The 17,936-nt window shown below is 41.2% G+C and overlaps 1 protein-coding gene and 1 pseudogene across 14 annotated transcripts in view; one reads left to right on the top strand and one right to left on the bottom strand.

Annotated features, from left to right (window-relative positions):
• The window catches only part of ALG9 (ALG9 alpha-1,2-mannosyltransferase), a 115,856-nt gene that overhangs the window by 16,764 nt on the left and 81,156 nt on the right, over positions 1-17,936 (bottom strand). The window lies entirely within an intron of this gene.
• LOC102154707 lies at positions 10,229-11,270 on the top strand (annotated as a pseudogene).

Below are 17,936 nucleotides of genomic sequence, written 5' to 3'. Positions count from 1 at the left end.
TGGTCAGGGTCACACAGTAAGTGATAGATGATAGAGCCCTCATTCAAATCCAGATTTCATTCCAGATTCTGCACTTGATAACCTGCATTATGGTTTATCCTACATTCCAGAAACAGGCTAACCAAATTCATCACTTCCTAGAAAATGTGGCAGTGATAGTTTGGAATTCTATATGAAGTATTACTTCTTGACTATGCGTTCTGAGTCTAAAAATCAGAAGTTGGCCCAGTTACTGCCACCCTAAATGAGGTAGCTGGAGAGTGTTCTGCTGCCAGTCCTCTTCCAGACTCTAAACTTGTAAATGTCATGTCAACGTGGCATTTGTACTGGCAGCCTACCCCTGGGTTTGGCAGACTCCCGCAATGCCTGCACACAATGATATCGTGCTTGGCATACACACCTCTTAGATTCTCCCCAAATGGGACGCTGGCAGTGCTCTGTGCTCAACAGAGATGCACTTTCCTTCAACAGCTAACAGCTCAAGGGCTTTGATAGAAAAGAGGCTTAGAAGAGAGACAAATGAGATAAAGCAGGCCTGCTAACAAAATGAACATGAGGAGGAAGCACCTACCTCAGTAAAAAAGAAGTTAGTTTATCCTTTCTGTCCATGCCACAAAGATAAGGGGAAGGTCAGAACAGAAAACTGTAAGCCAGAGCAAACTCCTGCAAGCTTCAGTGTAGTAAAGAGAGGCTAAGACTAATTAAGAGTCATTTCCATTGCAGCAGGCTCTGCCATCAAAACTCTGTTAGCATGGTCAGTACATATTTCTGGTCAGCTCAATTCTTCAGACAGCTCCAATAGAACATTTTAGGCCTGCTGGGCCCAATGTGAGTTTTTCCACTCTCTCTTTTTTGAACAATTCCTTACTATTTGGGAAGGCTGTTATTTCATAATTTTTTTTAGAGTCTTCTAAGAACAAAGAAAAATTGTACTTATTTTTTAGAATAAAGCTCATCTGGGATCTCTGGGTGGCTCAGCGGTTTGGCGCCTGCCTTTGGGCCAGGGTGCGATCCTGGGGTCCTGGGATCGAGTCTCGTGTCGGGCTCTTGGCATGGAGCCTGCTTCTCCCTCCTCCTGTGTTTCTGCCTCTCTCTCTCTCTCTCTCTCATGAATGAATGAATGAATGAATGAATGAATGAATAAATAAATAAATAAATAAATAAATACTAAAAAAAAAAAACCTCATCCTATCTTTACCATGTGGGTCCACTGCAACCTTTTTATAGTTTTTTTTTTTAATTTTTATTTATTTATGATAGTAACAGAGGGAGAGAGAGAGGCAGAGACACAGGCAGAGGGAGAAGCAGGCTCCATGCACCGAGAGCCCGACATGGGATTCGATCCGGGGTCTCCAGGATCGCGCCCTGGGCCAAAGGCAGGCGCCAAACCGCGGCGCCACCCAAGGATCCCACTGCAACCTTTTATAAATTTAAGTTATATTACAGAATTTTAGTGGTTTTATTTTTTTCTTCTGTATCTTGGATTATTTACAACTATGTTTTTTTATTTTTTTTTAATTTTATTTATTTATTTACGATAGTCACAGAGAGAGAGAGAGGCAGAGACACAGGCAGAGAGAGAAGCAGGCTCCATGCACCGGGAGCCCGACGTGGGATTCGATCCCGGGTCTCCAGGATCGCGCCCTGAGCCAAAGGCAGGCGCCAAACCGCTACGCCACCCAGGGATCCCCAACTATGTTTTTTTAAAAAACTAAAATAAGACAAAGGAAAAGAGAAGTCACCAAAAAGGATGATGCAAAAGTAATCACCATTATCCTGCAATTTTCTAATTGCGCTCCCCAAATTATTGTATCATCTTTCAATAAGGTTTAAAAGACCTGAGACACTATCTTCGCTGTCTGCTTTTAGCTTTCATTGAACACAGTTGAGAATCCTGGATTTTTTAATTTTCAGTCCATAATGGCAATGAGAAGAAAATGGATGGAAGGAGACATTTCACAATTATTAGATCAGAAGATGAGTGCAGGGCACCTGGGCGGCTCGGTTGATTGAGCGTCTGCCTTTGACTCAGGTCATGATCCCTGGGGTCCTGGGATCAAGGCCTGCATCAAGCTCCCTGCTCAGCGGGGAGTCTGCAGTCCTCCCTCTGCCCTTCCCTCCACTTGTGCTCACTCTCTCTCTCTCTGAAATAAATAAATAAAATCTTATTAAAAAAAAAAAAAGAAGAGGATGATGAGTGCAGAAAGATACAGAGCAGAACCTCCAGTAAGAATGGTAACCCCAATCCTAAGTATAAGTTCAGTCTAAGCATCTTCAGATGACAGTATATTATACAGTATATACAGATGAATCCTCTCAAAAATTGATGAATGAGCAAGGTATTTCTCAGAACAAAAAGAATATAAGGTATTTTCACTGAGTCAGTCATCCCACAGGGAAGACTTCATCATTCAATGTTTTGCAACAAGAACCTGGACCATCCTTTACACTGAAAGGACATATGATCATATTCTTTCATCTTTTATGAGAGCTGTGGGCCAAATTTTATTTGATACAGTTCACAGTGGGCAAATGCTGAAGGCAGGTTAGTATTCAAGGATGACTAGGAGCAGTATATATGGGAAAGAAATTTAAAAATTCATGGATCTATCATCTTGGTTTATAAATCTAAGAATGAAAATGTCTGAATTATGGAGCTAAGAAGACAGTTATACTCTCTTCAACAAAATTATGAGCCATCAAAGGTTTCAAAAAATTTCTGGTTTTGCATTTTGATGATGCTAGTGGTAGAACAACTAGAAGTGATAAGCTAGAACCTCCTGGAGATATATTTAAAGTTTGGAACCAGTATTTTCAAGATGGACCTATTCCAGGTCCATGCATGACAAGTGCATTCAGAGGTGTCCATTTCACTTGTCTATATATCTATGTATTTATTCTGAAGCAGAAGAATATGGAACAAAGATTTGAGGTCACTACATTTAAATTGTTAAGCTTTCAAATGAAGGTTTTGTTTCTGTTTTACTATCCTCTTACTCATATTTTTTAAGTTACTTATAAAATAACTAAAAAGAAAACTGTAAAAAATAAAAAGTGTCTATTGGGAAAGACAGCAAATGGCGGACTATTTTTCTTGGTATGCTGACAGATCATGCCCAGAAACTCTAGAAGAGATTCTGGGCCATACAGGGGACATCACGAAAAATACGGACTGCCCTGAGGTGGAAGAAGGGCTACTATGCCTTACTGTGGAAAGCAAAAGGCAAGGCTGAGACAAAGATAAAAAATAAGGGAGACCAGGACAAAATACATGCAATACATAGGAGATTAGCAGTGAGAACATATGAAATATTCTGCAATCAAGATGACAAATGACTCAGTAGGGAAAAATGACAAAGAATATGAATGGAGAAAAGAAACATAAATGGTCAATTAAACACAGGAAGCAATGTTCAATCTTACCAGTAAATCAGGGAAATGGAAATACAGATGTAATTTTTCAATAATCAGGTTTGCACAAGTTAAAAAGTCTGACAGTATCAAATAACCAAACACTGGCGAGGAATTAGGAAACAGATATTGCCAAAGTGGAAATCTGCACAGCCATTTAGAAAAGCAATTTTAACGGTGTTTGTTTGTTTAATGATTTATTTATTCATGAGAGACAGAGAGAGAGAGAGAGAGAGGCAGAGACACAGGCAGGGGAGAACCAGGCTCCATGCAGGGAGCCCAATGCGGAACTCGATCCTGGGACTCCAGGATCACGTCCTGGGCCGAAGACAGGCGCCAAACTGCTGAGCCACCCAGGGATCCCCATCTTTAACAGTGTTAAAGCAAAAACTATGCAGCCCCTATTATAAAGAATTTTTATTTTATACTCTACACCATACTGTTTTAACAAGCTACTCCGTTTTCCATTTGTACAATAGAAAATTTCAAACATATACAAAAGTAGGCAAACATACTACTTATAATAGTTTTTAAAAACCAGTAGATAAATTTTTAAATAAATGTCAAATCCTTAAATGAATAAAACCCTTATATGTTTACTATGTGTGGGGCTTTGTGTGCTGGCCCTGAGGCACAAAAATTTCTGTTCTCAAAGAGCTAATGATCTAGTTGGGAGAAACAATATAAATGATACATAACCACAACATAGCATTTACTAAATACTAAAAGCTGATACCAAAGTTCAAAGTGATACTATACACATTGAAAAGACAGGACAAACACTGAGGGTTGCACAGGTGTGGAAAAAGCATTTACTGTATCTTATTTCATTTTCTCCATCCAACATTCCAAGATAGACTCAACAGAGGCGACTTGCTCATTCATATAACCAGATCTACAGGATCTTAGGTTAAATGCTCTGTCCACAGCCTGAAAATGGCTTAAATAAAATCCAAACTCTTTCGCATGGGCTACAAAGCCCTAGGAGATCTAGCCCTTCCTTGCCTGGCCAACCTCACCTCGCACACTTGCCCACTACGCCAGCATCCTCTCAATCCCTCCCTACCCTACAGCCTTCGCATGCTTTCCTTCCTCTGCCTAAAACACTCTTCAAAGCCCAACTCATTTTTCATTCTTCATCTTAGAGGCAACCTTTGAGAGGTCTTGCAACATCCTAGGAAACCCTAAGCTTCCAGTTCTATCAGTTAATCTGAGTGTACCTTGTGTGTTGGTACACTCTTCACAATGTGTAACTTGTTGGTTACTTTGTTTATTGTCTGTTTTCACCCCTATTCCCAGTACCAGATTTCTGGGACCAAGTCTGTTTTGTTTACCAACAGCACGGTGTCTGGCACCCAATATGTGCTGAAAAGCAAAGGTTAGATGGAGGTTGAATGGAAGAATGGAAGGCAGGGAGGGAGCGAAGGAGAAGGAAAGACCACTGAAGAGAGTGAGGGACGGATTTTATACAAATGAGATCTGAGTTTAACTCAATCCAGTTCTTCCACCAGTGACTGAGCATCATGTCAAGCAATGATTTAAGTGCCAGAAAAATAATGGGGACAGAAGAGTCCCACTCTCAATGGGGAATTTAAAGTCCCATTGCAGGTGTAGCTTGTAACAGGCATCTTGCTAAGGACAAGCACAGGTCCAACTTGAATACATCAAGAGATCCAGGAGGCATCTTGATTCTGCCATGCTTCCTCCATGTACAGTCCCAAGAAATTCAGCATCAAATTCTATTATGTGTTCAGGAAACACGAGTCATTTCTAGTTAAGCCTGAATACAAAACTATATAAAAGGTGGGGACTCTACATAAGAGAAGCCTTATATAATCCATTTATCATCCGAGCTTGGTATTGGAACAATCTTATTAGAAAGTAAATCTTTTTCCTCTGCTCGTGGTCTTTAAGAGCATTATCTACCATTAACATCTAAAGCCACTAGGAATGCAAGCTGGTACAGCCACTCTGAAAAACAATGTGGAAGTTCCTCAAAGAGTTAAAAATAGAGCTACCCTATGACCCAGTAATTGCACTGCTGGGGATTCACCCCAAAGATACAGATGCAGTGAAACAGCAGGACACCTGCACCCCAGTGTTCATAGCAGCAATGTCCACAATAGCCAAACTGTGGAAGGAGCCTCGGTTTCCATCGACAGATGAATGGATAAAGAAGATGTGGTTTATGTATACAATGGAATATTACTCAGCCATTAGAAATGACAAATACCCACCATTTGCTTCAACATGGATGGAACTGGAGGGTATTATGCTGAGTGAAATAAGTCAATCGTAGAAGAACAAACATTATATGGTCTCATTCATTTGGGGAATATAAATAATAGTGAAAGGGAATAGAAGGGAAGGGAGAAGAAATGGGTAGGAAATATCAGAAAGGGAGACAGAACATGAAGACTCCTAATTCTGGGAAACGAACTAGGGGTGGTGGAAGGGAAGGAGGGCGGGGGTGGGGGTGAATGGGTGATGGGCACTGAGCGGGGCAGTTGATGGGATGAACACTGGGTGTTATTTTGTATGTTGGCAAATTGAACACCAATAAAAGATAAATTTATTATTTAAAAAAAAAGAAGCTGTGGTCCATGTATACAATGGAATATTACTCAGCCATTAGAAACAACAAATACCCATCATTTGCTTCAACGTGGATAGAACTGGAGGGTATTATGCTGAGTGAAGTAGAGAAGGACAATCATATGGTTTAACTCATACAGGGAATATAAGAAATAGTGAAAGCGTTTATAAGGGAAAGGAGGGAAAATGAGTGGGAAAAATTAGAGAGGGTGACAAAACATGAGAGACTCCTAACTCTGGGAAATGAACAAAGGGTAGTGGAAGGGGAGGTGGGCAGGGCAACTGGGTGATGGGCACTAAGGAGGGCACTTGATGGGATGAACACTGGTGTTATAGTATATGTTGGTGGAAGGAGGAAGGAAGGAAGGAAGGAAGGAAGGAAGGAAGGGAGGGAGGGAGGGAGGGAGGGAGGAAGGAAGGTCTAAAGCCAGTAATATCTTCTAGAAGATAGAAGGAAGGAAGGAAGGGAGGGAGGGAGGGAGGAAGGAAGGTCTAAAGCCAGTAATATCTTCTAGAAGATGAAGTGAGCAGTCAATATACACATACATGTACATCACTTATGAGTATATGGACTATTTTTTTTAACCCAAAAAAAAACAAGTTGGCTTGAATTCTTCACTTCTAACACAATAGCTGATGTTCTAAATTAATTTCTTTACCTTCAACAACTTTAACATGTTAAGCACGACTAGGGCTTTTTAAATTGCTCTGTTACTGGATAGAGTGACATCAAATTGGTTATTTGGCTTTGTGAAAGAAAAGAGCAGTGGAGCACTGGAGTAGCATAGACCTGGAAACACAGACCTAGAAACACAGAGCAGACTGAAATACAAATTGGAACCTAACTAATATCTATCAAAACTCACACAACAATGTCTGTAATAACGTGAAATGCCATAGCATTGCCCTAGGGAAGCACAGGAAGCATAATTTAGGGAGCCACATCACTCAGCATAATACCCCCCAGTTCTATCCACGTTGAAGCAAATGGTGGGTTCAACGTGGATAGAACTGGAGGGTATTATGCTGAGTGAAGTAAGTCAATCAGAGAAGGACAAACATTATATGGTTTCATTCATTCGAGGAATACAAAAAATAGTGAAAGGGATTAAAGGGAAAAGGAGAGAAAATGAGTGGGAAATATCAGAGAGGGAGACAGAACATGAAAGATTCCTAAATCTGGGAAATGAACAAGGGGTAGTGGAAGGGGAGGTGGGCAGGGTGGGGGGGTAGGTTGGGGTGACTGGGTGATGGGCACTGAGGGGGGGGGACACTTGATGGGATGAGCACTGGGTGTTATGCTATATGTTGGCAAATCGAACCCCAATAAAAATATACAATAAAGTAAAATAAAAACTTGAAAAGGAAAAAAAAATTTAGGGAGCCACAAAATAAGTACCTCAATCATAGAAGTTGACTTTCCCTCCCAGTGAGAAAGTCACTTAAGCAATTCGAGGATGAAATCCACGTTGACAAAGCAATTGCCTGAATAGCATAATTAGCCACAGCTCAGAATGTTTTCTAATTCAATTAGCAGCCCTATTGATCAGGGCCGGGGGGAGCATTCTGCTGTGATTTAAATCTGCCCTTGCTGGCGGTCACGGAAGACTGCCTGCCAGACCCCGAGGTCACCAGCTCAACAGGCACAAATGAAATGCTGGGTCAATTTTTCATGTTACAAAGAAAACATCCTAGTCCTCAGGTTTTCTATTTTTAGCTATCTATCCATCCATCCAAACATTAATAGCCCTGTGAACCTCTAGTCTAAACCCACTGCCAGTTCTTTCTTTTTAAAGCTGGTTTCCTCTCTCTCTCTCTCATGTAGTTCATAAACCAGCGAGATTGTCCACGGTCCGCCGCACAGAAATCTTCAGTTCCAAAGAGAATTTCAGAATCCTCTCAAGACTTAATCTTAGCCATCCTCAACCTACAGTCCCATATCAAGCAATTTAAGAACTGCTCAAAAAGCCGGGGCACATCAAAAATGTGACTGTGCTTTAATAATTTTTAACAGGAAATGGGGTGATAAATACTAATCTTCTGTAAGTAGTGCAGAGGGGACATTTCTCTCTTTTTCAAAGAAGAGAGGGGGACACAGGAGTTACATGCTGTATGTTATACCCCATGAGAGTGCCGGTCTCATGAAAGAACTTTGTCTAACTGCCATTATCTCCAGTTTTTAGGACAGTACCACATAAAGTGCCCAATAAATATCCTTCTGTGAAAGAATAAATCAGAACATCTAGTTTTACCTCCCTTGCTCCTAACAATATTCATCTTCTACAAGGAAAAGGAATTAGCAAAAATACTACAAAGCTCTTTTTTCTCTTCACTTACCGAACAGATCAGTCCTAAGGACATCAGATGGGTCCAAGCAAAGTTAAGAGTCTACAGCGTGTGATGGTGGCAGGGGGGAGTGTCCCACGGGATGTCACAGCACAAGTGACATGTGGAGAGCACCCAATATTGGTCAAGAAAATATTAATGCAGAAAGCCAAGTAACCTCTCCAGGTTTCAGTTTACATAAAATGTGCTGAAGCCTGATTACCTACGTGACCAGAATGACACTACTTCCAGCAGGGATGTCCAATAGACCCTTGACATTCATGAATACATTCCCAGTTTTGACTATTTGGTAGCCACCTCCAAAGATCCGTGTAATGGTCTGGAAGTTCGCTGAGGCACAAACTGTAATCACAGCACTACAAGACTGTGTACAGAGTGAATCATTTAACTGATCCATGGCCCTGGTCAATCACCTGACATAACACCATAACCTCTTGCCAGTAATCTTTAGCCAAAATTCAGAATGAGGGAATTGAGAAAGAACTGGTAGTAGGCCATCTTGTGACCTTCAGTCCCACCAGTGCTTGGCAAATGCACTTCACTAGTCTCTTTTCCACCTGATGGCTACTTAAATATGAAGGTATTACAATGATCTAGCCACCATTCCTGCAGAGAAGACACTATAAACCGTGTTCAACCGTGTCTGTCTCTGCTTTTTGGACCTTTATTTGGACTATTTCTATGTGACAAATAGAAACACTGAAAACCACATCAGGTAGATGATTCTTGCAAGATTTACAGAGAAGAAATAAACAATGAGCATACTTTAAAATAACTCAAATCTTTTTTCTTTTTAGCTAAAAAAAACAATTTGTGATTTCTCTCAAATGTGTGGTTCACTGATGGTTTTGTTTCACCTGCTGTTGGTTAGAAACCTCATAACAGCCACACTCCTGTGGCTGGCTATAGGCTCAGAGTTCAGCTAGTGAAAAGGGACCTTCAGGCCACCTCCATGTGGGCCTCCTTTCTCCACATGGGCTTTGGATCTCCTTAAAGCCCAGTGCCTGCACCTAAGAAGGAGCATTCCAAGAGACACCACATTGAAGCCCATTGGCCACTCAACCATCTTTATCTTACTGAATAAGGGCATCAGAGACTTCCAAAGAAATCCTTATTTCACTTTTTTTTTTCTTTTTACTCTGGCATAAATCCAGCTTTAGGAATTTGAAATAATCACAAAACAAAACTACATGCCAATGTGACTAACAAACACAGATGCAAAACTCTCAACAAAATATTAGCAAATAGCATACACCCACCACGATCACATGGGACTTATTCCAGAGATGCAAAGATGTTTCAATATTCACAAATCAATCAACGTGGTATATCACATCACCGAAATGAAAGAAAATCACATGATTGTCTCTATAGATGCTTAAAAAGCATTTGACAAAAGTCACTATCCATTCATGATGAAAACTCCCAACAGGGATCCCTGGGTGGTGCAGCGGTTTGGCGCCTGCCTTTGGCCCAGGGCGCGATCCTGGAGACCCTGGATCGAATCCCACGTCAAGCTCCTGGTGCATGGAGCCTGCTGTGCCTGTGTCTCTGCCTCTCTCTCTCTCTATCTCTCTCTCTGAGCGTGACTATCATAAATAAATTTTAAAAAAAATTTTTTTAAAAAAAGAAAACTCCCAACAAAGTGGGTTTACCAGAACATACTTTGACACAATAAAGGCCATATATGAAAACCTCACAGTGAGGCAGAGGCCCATGTGGGGCTATTGCTCAGCAGGCCCAGGCCCAGGGCCTCAGAGCCGGGAATCTGCACCTGCACCAACCTAGCTACTGCCAGCTCTCCCGGTCCACCATGGTCCCCACTGCAGGGTCATTTGGGTGGCCAGGCAGTCCACATGCAGAAGTGAGGGCCACGATGACAGAGTATGGCAGGGAATAGCACAAGCTGGAAGCTCTGGAATCCATTTACCCTGACTCCTTCACAGGCAGATGTCTCTTAGCTACCCCTGTATAGCACCAGTGCAGTTCATAGTCTCTCTCACCAACAGTACAGATGTGTTGTGAGGATGTGAAGGGGACACCTGAAGAGGGGTTTGAGATGTTATTAACTGGTATTATCAGAAAATCCACCCAGTTTCACCATTACTCTGACATCTAAGGCTGGAGAAAAAGATGAAACTGTCCAGGCTACCCTCAAGTTTATATACAGTGAAAAATACATAGATGAAGCCCCTCTTTATGAATATTCTCCCAGGAAAATCGACAAGAGAATGAGGACTCAGATATATATATTTTTAAGATTTTATTTATTCATTCATGAGAGACACAGAGAGAGAGAGGCAGAGACACAGGCAGAGGGAGAAGCAGGCTCCATGCAGGGAGCCCGACGTGGGACTCCATCCCAAGTCTCCAGGATTACACCCTGGGCTGGAGGCAGCGCTAAACTGCTGAGCCACCCAGGCTGCCCAGACTCCGATATCTTTAAACTATTAGCATTATAGGCAGAAGAAAAATCTTGGCAATGGTAAGGATCTTCAGTGACAGTTGCGCAAGAAAAATGAAATGAGATAGATCAAATATAAACTAGAAGAGAAGAAAAGAAACAAAAAGAGAAAGAAGCAGAGGAAGCTAAAGAGCAATTATTTCCTGGCATTCCTGTTACAAACGAGAATTTAAGTTGGAAGGCCAAATTTGATGCAGAACTCTTGGAAATTAAAAAGAAATCAATGAAAGAAGAAGATTGAGTAAGAAAAAAAATTAAGTGGGAAACTACTATTTGAAATGGATCAAAATCTTGACACACTGGATATTCAGAGGATGCTGGAAACAATGTGGAGGTGGATGAATCTATGTTCCAGGAAATGGAGTACATGGAGCTAGAGGATGAGGAGGATGATCCAGACTATAATTCTGCTGACCCAGAGATTGACCTAAAGAACTATCGCAGGGAGGTGTGACTGCCATAGCATCTGTGGCTGTGCTGAGGTGTTGATATTTCTTTTCTCTGAGAAAAAATAATTTTCTGGAGAATATTCTTCTGATAGCTTTTTTTTTTAAGATTTATTTATTTATTCATGCAGAGAGAGCGAGAGAGAGGCAGAGACACAGGCAGAGGGAGAAGCAGGCTCCATGCTGGAAGCCCGATGTGGGACTTGATCCCGGGTCTCCAGGATCACACCCCGGGCTGCAGGCGGCGCTAACTGCTGCGCCACCAGGGCTACCCCTCTGATAGCTTTTGTCATTGAACTTTAATAAACTGATCTTAAGATTTTATTTATTCATGAGAGACAGACAGAGAGAGAGAGAGAGAGAGAGAGAGGCAGAGACACAGGCAGAGGGAGAAGCAGGCTCCATGCAGGGAGCCCAATGCGGGACTCAATCCCGGGACTCCAGGATCACACCTGGGCCAAAGGCAGGCACTAAACCACTGAGACACCCAGGGATCCCCTACTGATCTTAAAATTTCAAAAACAGAAAACTCTACAGCTAACATCACACTCCATGGTGAAAAACTGAGAGCTTTCCCTCTAAGATCAGAAGCAAGACAAGGATGTGCACTCTCATCATTTTTATTCAACATAGAACTGGAAGTCCTGGCCACAGCAATTAGACAAGAAAAAGGAATAATAAGCATCCAAATTGGTAAAGAAAAAGTAAAACTTTCATTATTTGTAGATGACATGATACTATATACAGGAAATCCTCAAGACTCCACCAAAAAACTTCTAGAGTAATTAACAAATCAGTACAGTGACAGGATACAAAATTAATAGAAATTGACAGTATTTCTATGCACTACTAACGAAGTAGCAGAAAGAGAAACTGAGAAAACAGCATTTACATTTGCATCAAAAATAATAAAATAGGGGATCCCTGGGTGGCTTAGTGGTTTGGCGCCTGCCTTAGGCCCATGGAGTGATCCTGGGGTCCTGGGATCGAGTCCCATGTCAGGCTCCCTGCATGGAGCCTGCTTCTCCCTCTGCCTGTGTCTCTGCTTCTCTCTCTCTCTATGTCTCATGAATAAATAAATAAAATCTTAAAAAAAAAAAAGTAATGAAATACCTAGGAATAAACTTAATCAAGGAGATGAAAGACTTGTACTCTGAAAACTATAAAACAGTGATCAAAGAAACTGAAGATGACACAAACAAATGGAAAGATAGTATTAATTCTGGCATAGACTATCAGAATTTCCATATTACCCAAAGCAATTTACATATTTAATGCAATCCCTATTAAAATACCAACAGTATTTTTCACAGAATTAGTGCAAATAATCCTAAAATTTGAATGGAACCACAAAAGACCCAAAGTAGTCAAAGCAATCTTGAGAAAGAAAAACAAAGGTGGAGGTATCACAGTTCCAGATTTCAAGATATACTACAAGGCTGTAGTAATCAAAACAGTATTGCACTGGCACAAAAACAGACCCGGAGATCAAGAGAACAGAGAGCCTAGAAATAAACCCACACCTATATGGTCTATTAATCTTCAACAAAGGATGCAAGAATATACAATGGGAAAATGACAGTCTCTTCAACAAATGGTCATGAGAAAACTGGACAGCTACACGCAAAAAGAGGAAGTGAGATCACTTTCTTACACCATGCACAAAAATAAAACTCAAAATGGATTAAAGACTTAAATCTGAGGGGCGCCTGGGTGGCTCAGTCGGTTAAGCATTTGACTTTTGATTTTGGCTGAGATCATGATTTCAGGGTCCTAAGATGGAGCCCTGCATTGGGCTCCCCACTGAGCAGGGAGTCTATAGGAAATTCTCTACCTCTGCCCCTTCCCCTGGCTCATGCTCTCTCTCCCCTTCTCTCCCTCAGATAATAAATACATAAATCTTTAAAAAAAAATCTAAATCTGAGACCTGAAACCATAAAAATCCTAGAAGAGAACACAGGCAGTAATTTCTCTGACATCGCTATAGCAACATTTTTCTAGATATGTCTCCTCAGGCAAGGGAAACAAAAACAAAAATAAACTACTGGGAATACATTAAAATAAAAAGCTTTTGCAAGGTAAGGAAGTCATCAATAAAACGAAAAGGCAACCTACTGAATGGGAGAAGATAGTTGCAAATGATATATTTGATAAGGAGTTAATATCCAAAATACATTTTTAAAAACTCATACAACTCTACATCATAAAACCAATTAAAAAATGGGCACAGGATCTGAGTAGACATTTTCCAAAGATGACACACAGATGGCCAACAGACACATGAAAAGATCCTTAACATCACTCATCATCAGGGAAATGAAAATCAAAACCACAAAAGGTATCACCTCACACCTGTCAGAATGGCTAAAGTCAACAACACAAGGAATAACAAGTGTTGGCGAGGATGTGGAGAAAAAAGAGCCTTTGTGCACCACTAGTGGGATTGTAAACTAGTACAACCACAGTGTGGAGGTTCCTCAAAAAATAAAAATATCATATGATCCAGTCATTCCACTACTGGGTATTTACTAAAAGAAAAAGAAAACACTGGGTAGCCCGGGTGGCTCAGCGGTTTAGTGCTGCCTTCGGTCTGGGGCGTGGTCCTGGAGACCCAGGATTGAGTCCCACATCCAGCTCCCTGCATGGAGCCAGCTTCTCCCTCTGCCTGTGTCTCTGCTTCTCTCTCTCTCTCTCTCTCTCTCTCTCTCTCATGAATAAATAAATAAAATCTTTAAAAAAATGAAAACACTAATTTGAAAAGATAAATGCACTCCTATGTTTACTGCAGCATTATTTACAATAGCCAAGATATGGAAGCAGCCCAAGTGTCTATTGATAGATGACTGGGTAAAGAAGATGTGGTGTATATATACAATGGAATATTAGCCATAAAAATGAATCTTGCCATTTTCAACAACATGGATGGAACTAGAGAGTATAATGCTAAGTGAAATAATCAGAGAAAGACAAATACCTTATGATTTCATTCATATGTGGAATTTAAGAAACAAATGAACAAAGGAAAAGAGAGAGAGAACCCAAAATACAGACTCTCAACTATAGAGAACAAATCGATGGTTACCAGAGGGAAAGGGGGAGGGGGATGAGTGAAACAGATGAAAGGGGATTAAGAGTGCACTTACGATGAGCACTCAATAATGTATAGAATTATTATTAGTTTTAATAAAACTAAACTAAAAAAAAAGACATGGTATACATACATAATGGAATACATTACAGAGCCACAGAAAGGGATGAGACTATGCAATTTGAGACAACATGGATAGATCAAGAGGGTATTATGCTAACTAATAAGTCAGAGTGAGAAAAACAACATATGGTTTCATTCATATGTGGAATCTAAAAAATAAAACAAATGTTTAAACAAAAAGTAGAATCAGACCTATAAAGAACAAACTGATGAATGCCAGAGGGGAGATGGGCAAAATGAATGAAAGGGTGGGAGATACAGGATTCTAGTTATGGGATAAATAAGTCACAGGAATAAAAGGCAGGGCATAAGGAATATTGTCAATGATATTGTATCAGTGATGTATGGTGACAGATGGTAGATATACTTGTGGTCAAAGTAGCATAATGTATAAACTTGTGGAAACACTATGTTTTATACCTGAAACTAATGTAACATTGTGTGTCAACTATACTCAAATTTAAAAAAAGAACATGAAATACATCCAATAATTGTTGAATATTTTCTGAGACCTTAGTATGTGCTAGGTATTGTAGGGGTTCCTAACTCTCAAGGAACTTAGAATAAAGACTTTTGATGATGCCTGCTGCTTGGTCTAAGCTAGCTAAAAGCAGTGGCAGTCCTAAAAGACTGTATACACTTTTCAAACCTGAGAATCTCTATAACACAGACTCCGAGCATAGACGGTCTGTACACAGTCTTCTTCTATAGAACTAATTTCTAGGGCAGCTCAGGTGGCTGGCTCTGCACCGTCTTCAGCCCAGGGCCTGATCCTGGAGACCCAGGATCGAGTCCTGTGTCGGGCTCCTTGCATGGAGCCTGCTTCTCCCTCTGCCTATGTCTCTGCCTCTCTCTCTCTCTCTCTCTCTGTGTGTGTGTGTCTCTCATGAATAAATACATAAAAATCTTTAAAAAAAAAAAACTAATTTCTAAACAACGGGAAACACTATCTGAACTTCAGAAAAACAAAACAAAAGGTTTGTTGTTCTTAAAATATCAGCAGATCTCAATGATTAAGCAGTTGAAGACTGCAATGAGCAAAATGCCAATGTGTTTTGAAATGAAATCTAGCCTGAGTTAGCTCTTCCAGATGAAAGGTCTCAGCAAAGTATCTGTGAGATTTAAAAAAAAAAGAAAGAAAGAAAGAAAGACCAAGAACTGATAAAGAAACAGAAAGTAGTGAGAATGATGAGCTGTAAAGAATTACAATCTCTTGTAATTCTCTTCTTCCTCCCAATTTCTCAGTATTCTTGGCACAGATGAAGGAGCTGGACATACCACCATGATTGACGTGTAGGGAAAAGACAAGAGCACTTCAATTACTGATTAGGAATGAGAACTAATTCTACTCAAAGGACATGAACCCCACCTGAAACATGTCAAACTGTTGGCCTGCAACCAAATACTGCCATAAGGTATAGTCTCCCTTTTCCACCTGGGTAGCAAAAAGCTGCAGATGAACAGCCTGCTGGACTATTTTGTGCACCATATGTCTCTTCTACAAGAAATCTCCTTTAAAAAGTAAAATTTCAAAAATTATCCAATTTGGATGAAGAATGGCATCAAAAGAACTGTGATGGTTTTAAAACACGTCCATAATTCTTCAGTAGTCTTCCCATCAACAGGGAAAGTCTAATTCCTCCCCCTTGAACATGGGTTGAGTGGCTTGCTTTCAATGAACAGAAGGAGACAAGAGTGAGAAACTGCATGAATCCCAAGGCTCGGTCATAAAAAATCTTTGTAGCTCTTGAGATACTAGCTTTTGGAAGCCAGCCACCAAGCTGTGAGGAAGTACAGGCCATGTGTTGAAGCCATGTATAGGTGTTCTGGCCAACAGCCAGCATCAACTGCTAGACACGTGAGAAAGCCTTTGCAATGCCTCCAGTCCCAACCACTATCCAATGGCCAATGAATGAAGAACTCGAGTAGCTGAAGAACTGTCTGGCTGAGCCTAGTCAACCTCCAGAACCAGGAGAGGAAACAATAATAAATAACTGCTATTCTTTTATATTGCTAAGTTTGGGACGATTTGTTAACACCACAATATAAAACAAGAGATTCCAACTAATTTTCCCTTTACAGTGATTCTCTATAATCATCTTCTTTTCTTCCAGAAATAAACAACTCTGCTTTTGCTGGCATTAGGGGCTGGGAACACAATGGCTGCCATCAACCAAACTACCCCAGAAGACCAAAATGGATACAGGTGCCACAGACTCTAGGCCTCACAGCTGCTGGATTCACTTCTTCTTGGAGGCCAAAACAAGAGTCATGGTCCCAGTAAGAAAATCTCCACAGCAGGTAAAGCTCAGTGGCCACCAAGAATCCTGTGTTGGGCACTGAAAGAATACACGGGACAGGTGCTAAAAGCACAGTTCCCATCTTGCTGCTGTAGAAGCCCTCTGACTTGAGAAGGTCCCTCTCCTACTGTGCCAGCCCAAGGTGTTAACTTTTAACTCCTCACTTGCATCCACTCTTTGCCTGTAACTATAACTTGCAGGGCTCTGAAATCCTGCCCCATTTAAGGCTGCCCAAATTATCTCATGTCCCTCATCAGGCAAGCCTAAAATTCAGTTAGATGAGGCTAATATGTGCAAAATAAGGAAGAAGGAAAACTCACAATCCCAAAACCAAAGGTGAAAGCAAAGCAAGCCATACAAAAGGGACCTATAAGGAGAGAGGAAAGCGTGGGCGGAAAGTGGCTATGTAAAGCAGTGGCAGGGCCTCCCAACCTGTTTTTTTTGTGTGTGTGTCTTTTTTTTTTTTTTTTTATGATAGTCACAGAGAGAGAGAGAGAGAGAGAGGCAGAGACATAGGCAGAGGGAGAAGCAGGCTCCATGCACCGGGAGCCCGATGTGGGATTCGATCCCAGGTCTCCAGGATCGCGCCCTGGGCCAAAGGCAGGCGCTAAACTGCTGCGTCACCCAGGGATCCCCCCAACCTGTTTCTAAAGCTACAAACAGGCCCTGGTGCTCAGGAGGCCAACTCCAACATCCTGGAGAGGCATTTCCCACCAGACTCCTACAGCCAAACATTCTCACCACACTTAGGAAGGAACCCACCATTGAGCTGGCAACTGATTGCAACACTCTCCTTCACTCCTCTCTGGGGAATCTCAGAGTACGTATTACATCCACCCACGTGTCGAGCTATTTTATACAAGCAGCAATTATATCATGCTTCAAAGAAAAGGAAAAAAATCCTCTCTTATTTTAGAAAGTATGTAATATGAGACGGCCATAGAGTAACAAACGTGTCTGGTTTAAAAAGTGATATTGCTAACTAGCTTAGAACCCATATCCTAGGAGTCAGAGAAAGCTTTATAAAATTAGCCAGACACAGACATGGCAACATCAGGGAGAGGAAGGCATGGCTTTGGTGCCAGCTGTGTGCACAGGGAGACCAGAAGATGGGGTAAGCTCTTATGCCTGGGTTCTGTCTCAGGCTAACAGGTTCTGGGGTC

The sequence above is a fragment of the Canis lupus genome, chromosome 5 (genome assembly GCF_011100685.1).
Source record: "Canis lupus familiaris isolate Mischka breed German Shepherd chromosome 5, alternate assembly UU_Cfam_GSD_1.0, whole genome shotgun sequence".
Lineage (NCBI taxonomy): Eukaryota > Metazoa > Chordata > Mammalia > Carnivora > Canidae > Canis > Canis lupus.
The sequence above is the reverse complement of the archived record's forward strand: the minus strand, read 5'-3'. Positions and strand labels throughout refer to the sequence as shown.